The sequence below is a fragment of the Populus trichocarpa genome, chromosome 1, assembly GCF_000002775.5.
Source record: "Populus trichocarpa isolate Nisqually-1 chromosome 1, P.trichocarpa_v4.1, whole genome shotgun sequence".
Taxonomy (NCBI): Eukaryota; Viridiplantae; Streptophyta; class Magnoliopsida; order Malpighiales; family Salicaceae; genus Populus; species Populus trichocarpa.
The window spans coordinates 23,821,558-23,826,594 of NC_037285.2; positions in this window are offsets into that span (position 1 = coordinate 23,821,558).

Consider the following 5,037-nt stretch of genomic DNA (forward strand, 5'->3'; position numbering starts at 1 on the left):
CGGTGACCTGATATTGAAACCGTTTCTTAGAAAAGCGTGGAGTTTTCTAAGAATTTTAAGATGGGCCGGTCACCTGATATTAAGACCGTTTCTTAGAAAAACGTGGAGTTTTCTAAGAATCTTACAATGGGCAGGTCACCCGATATTGAGACCATTCCTTAGAAAAGCGTGGAGTTTTCTAAAGAATTTTAAGAGGGGCTGGTTACCTGATATTGAAACCGTTTCTTAGAAAAGCGTGGAGTTTTCTAAGAATTTTAAGAAGGGCCGGTCACCTGATATTGAGACCGTTTCTTAGAAAAGCGTGGAGTTTTCTAAGAATCTTAAGATGGGCAGGTCACCCGATATTGAGACCATTCCTTAGAAAAGCGTGGAGTTTTCTAGGAATTTTAAGAGATCGCCAGAAGGGATCTCATATTTTAGTTTTGGTTAAAGGAGGTCGCCATAATGGATCTCATACTTCAGCTTTGGTTAAAGGGAATCGCTAGATGGGATTCCAGGTTGACCGAGCTGCAAAATAGATTTTTTTGGTTTTGGTTAAAGGAGGTCCTACAAATATAATTTTTTTGGTTAAAAGAGATCGCCAGAAGGGATCTCAGAATGAAATTTCAAGTTAATATAATCGAAGTTAGAAGTCAGAGGATCGCCACATTGGGATCTTAAGATGACAAAGTTTTGATCGTTGTTTCGGGTTGAAGGGGAATAGCCATAAAGACAAAGTTTCAGATCGATCAAGCTTCGACAATATCAGTTTCAGAAATTCAGTTTTATTTATCTTTATAAAACTTACTACACAAAATCTCTGCTCCGTAAGTATTATAAAGAGGGGGCATCTGTTGTAACCCATTTTTGGATCCCCCTAAAAATAAAAAATAAAAAGAAAAAAAGAAAAAAACCCCTAAATAGTGTAGACACCATTCCCCCATGTGCATGCCGCTGCCCGAGACCCTCAGGAGTGGGGAGCAGCGCAGGCTGCCCTGGCTTGGTGTCCCCTGCTCCCCATGCGCATGCTGCTGCCCCGCTCCCCTTTGACGCAGCTGCAAAAGGGGGGAAGAGTTTTTGAAAAGGAGAGGGGGCTGGAAAACAAAAAAGGGGGGGGAGAAGAGTTTTTGAAAGGGGGAGAGAGGGCTGGAAAACTAAGAGAGGAGGGGAGTTAAAGGAGGAAAACAGAGGGGAAGAGAGGACGGTAACCTCTCTCTCTGCTCTCTCCCTCCACCGTTTGGAAGCACACCGCCACCTTCCTGACCACTGTGAGGCATCGTCGGCTTCCTCCCAACACCACCAGATTCTCCCCCACGGTCCAGCAGCTTCTCTTAAGACCAGCCTTCCCCGAACTCCACAGCAGCAGCAACCATTTTCTTCTCAGCAGAGCCAAGACGGGAAGCACGGGGAAGAAGACAGAGACCAAATGGATGAGGAAGAATACAACAGGGACGAGCAGAAGGAGAGAAGATAAACAGAAGAAACCACAGAAGGACCAGCCAGCAGCCGCAGCGCCATCGTCAGCTCATCATCTCCTTCAGCCCAGCAGCCACACCAGGAGGAAGAGCAGCCGCAGCAACGCCAGGAGGAAGAGCAGCTAGCAGCACCACCTGTGCTGAACCATGGCAAGCCACTCGCCCAGCTTAACCTCCTCCGCAGCCATATCCTTCCTCAGCTTCAGTAGCAGAACCAGCCGAAGCTGCACCTTGTCTCAGCCGCAGTAGCCGAATCAACAGAAGCCCTCCTTCCCTTCCAGCAACACGAGAACAGAGTGAGTTTTTCTCCTTCATCCTTTCGTTACTGTGAGAAAGGAAAACAGAGCGGAGGAGAGGGAGAGAAGAGAAACGGAATCAAAACAAAGACGCAAGAGAGCAGAAGGCGAACGCAGACAGTGAGGACTGAAGAAAACCGGTTTCGCCAGCAGACCAGGAGCAGGTATTAGGTAAAGCAGCAGCCAACAGGAAAACGGAGAAAGAGCAAGAGAATACAGAGGGAAGAACATCCATTCCGCAGCGCCATCGTCAGCTCACCATTTCCTTCGGTCCAGCAGCACCAGGAGAAGAGCAGCAGCAGCAACACCAGGAGCCGCACCAGCGCTGCCAACAACCTCATCATCTCCTCCATCCCAGCAGCAGCAGCAGCACCACCAGGAGGAAAGGCAGCCGCAGCAACACCAGAGAGGAGGAAGAGCAGTGGCAGCAACACCACCAACCGCACCAGCTCATCATTCCTTCATCCCAACAGCCACACCAGAGGAGGAAGAGCAGTCGCAGCAACACCACCAACCGCACCAGCTCATCATCTCTTTCGGGCTTTGCTTTCATTTTTTTACATATAACACTTGCAGAATAGAGGAGAATAAAGAGCAGAAAACCAAGGAGAGAGAGTGACAAAGACGTAGAGGAAAGGAAAAAACAGGGAAACCGACGCCAACATAGGACAGGAGGGAAAGACTGGGAACGGACGAACGCAGACAGCTTCTTCATCTCCAGGTTTGTTCTCTTCACCTTGGGTGCGCAGTGGTTTTCTTTGCCTTTTACACTGTTCAAGTGAGTTTTAATTCACTTGAACAGTTAATCCGCCAACTTTGATTGAACTGTAACCTCCCGCACTGTGTAATTTTTTGCTTTGTGTTTTGCACTGTTCAAGTGAAATTTAATTCACTTGAACAGTAACGTGGTCTTTTGCATGCAGTTTGCTTTGTTAATGTGAGAATAATAATTACGCGGTTACTGTGCATGTGCACAGTAACTGGAAAATTAATTAACGTGTTACTGTGCAGAGAAACAGTAACACGGTTACTGTACAGTGAACAGTAACCAGTCATGTGGTTTGGGCTGGGCTGAGTCCAGCCCTGTAGAAAGTAGGCCAATTTTATTTTTGGGCTGATTTCGGCCCATTTTCCTTTTGGGCCGGGTCTGGCCCATTCAAAAAGTTTTCTTCAAAGATGTATTTAAAAAATATGTGATTTTCTGCAAGGTTGTATTTTTGTACTATAAAGATACAAGTCCGGTATGAAAATACCCGGTTTTCGTCGAGACATCAAAAAAATATAAAATAAAAAATGTTTTGTTTTCCTGCATACGGCCAATACCCTAACATTGTTTTTATGTTTTTTATATATAAAAAACAAATATTTGAAGCTTTGAAAATGTGTTTTCGCATGGATTTCTTAAACACAACAAAAATCATTTTTCTTGCATTTCTGGATTTTACAACATGTTTGTAAAACTCCAAAGGGTATTGGCCAATATTCCAAAAAATATAAAAATCTTATTTTGGGGGAATTCATCTATTATTCACCGCTAATGTTTGGATAAAGAAATCCTTAAAGGACGAATATCCAAAATATTATTGGGAATAATTTGTTATTATTCACTGTTAATATTTGGATAAAGAAACCCGGAGTGGTAAATATCCAAAATAATTTTCTAGGAATAATAAATCCGCACAAATCCTTGAAAGAAGCCTTGATTATAATCGAGGACATTTCAATTTTTTTTTACTCCACGGTTTACGAGACGAAAAAATAGGTTTTTAAAGCACCCTAGATTTCGTTCATCAGAGCAGACTTATCCTAGGAAACTGATGGGATTAGAGAACATCAACACCATAACATTTATAAGGCAAATCAAACACCAAGCAGCTTACCTTAGGTAGGGCGTACTAGGGGTGCTAAAACCTTCCCTTTACGCAACCAGTCCCTTGCCTTAGAATCTCTGAAAGACCAGTTAGGTTTCCTAGTGACCATAATACTAGGTGGCGACTCCCTTTTTCACACAGAAAGACCCCAACATCGAATCCCCGCTACGGAGGAAGTGTCGCCGCGACGTCGAGCTCTCGGGAGGGTGCGACACCCATCACAGTGGATTTAACAGCAGATGGACCCCCTGGTAATAGATCCACTGATTTTATGAACTACGACAAGTTGTCTGCTTTGGAAGAAAGATTAAGAGCAATTGAGGGTAATGATTGGTTTTATCCCATGCGAGCAGCTGAAGTGTGTTTGGTACCAAACATCATAGTACCAAAGAACTTTAGGATACCAGAGTTCATCAAATACATTGGATTGGAATGTCCAAACATTCACCTTCGATCTTACTGCAATAAAATGGCCGAGGTGATTTATGATGATAGGATGCTGATATACTTTTTCCAAGATAGTCTCACCGGATCTGCTCTGAGCTGGTACATGAGACTAGACAATATTAAGATCAAGACATGAAAAGACCTGGTAGATGCCTTCTTGAAGCAGTATAAATTTAATCTGGAAATTGCTCCTGATAGAACCATCCTAATGGGTATGGAGAAGGAAAACCAAGAGTCTGTGAGGGCATACGTGCAAAGATGGCGAGATAAGGCAACATATGTTCAACCTCCACTAATAGATACAGAAATGGTGATGTTGTTTGCCAACACCTTTCAATCCCCTTATTATGAGCATTTAATAGGAAGCTCAGCTCAACATTTCCATGAAGTTGTGAGGATTGCTAAAAGAATTGAACAAGCTATGAAGAGGGGAAAGATTGAAGGTTCTGCCATGAATTCCAGAATAATAATGAGAGATGACTCTGAAGGTGGATGAACAAGAGGCAAGTTGAGTGTGTGAAAGGTGATGTCATTGGCTATATTGTCCCCCAAACATCTTTAGAATGACAAGTGATCGAAAATGCTTGGCAAAACACAGATATTGCCAGAAAAGCTAATCTAAGAATGGCGATGAATTGTCAATTGTATTGGAATTTTGCTATTTTGCATTTTGTTTTGGGATCACATCTCATCTTTTTAACGAAACATGTCTTTTTATTTGTCTTTTTGTTGTTTCGAAATAACGAGATGTTTCTTTCAAAGTTTATTTTGGCAAACTATTTTGATCGAACTCCAACATGCAATTAAGGCTAATCAATCCTGAAAGATTAAAAGTATTTTGATTGCAGAAATGACCCGATGCTTGTTAAAATGATATGGGGTGCCCAAATTTTGAGCTCACACATGAAACTGAATCACCCACCATGTAGCTAAGTTTTAGTAGTATGCATAATGACACGTAGTGGATTC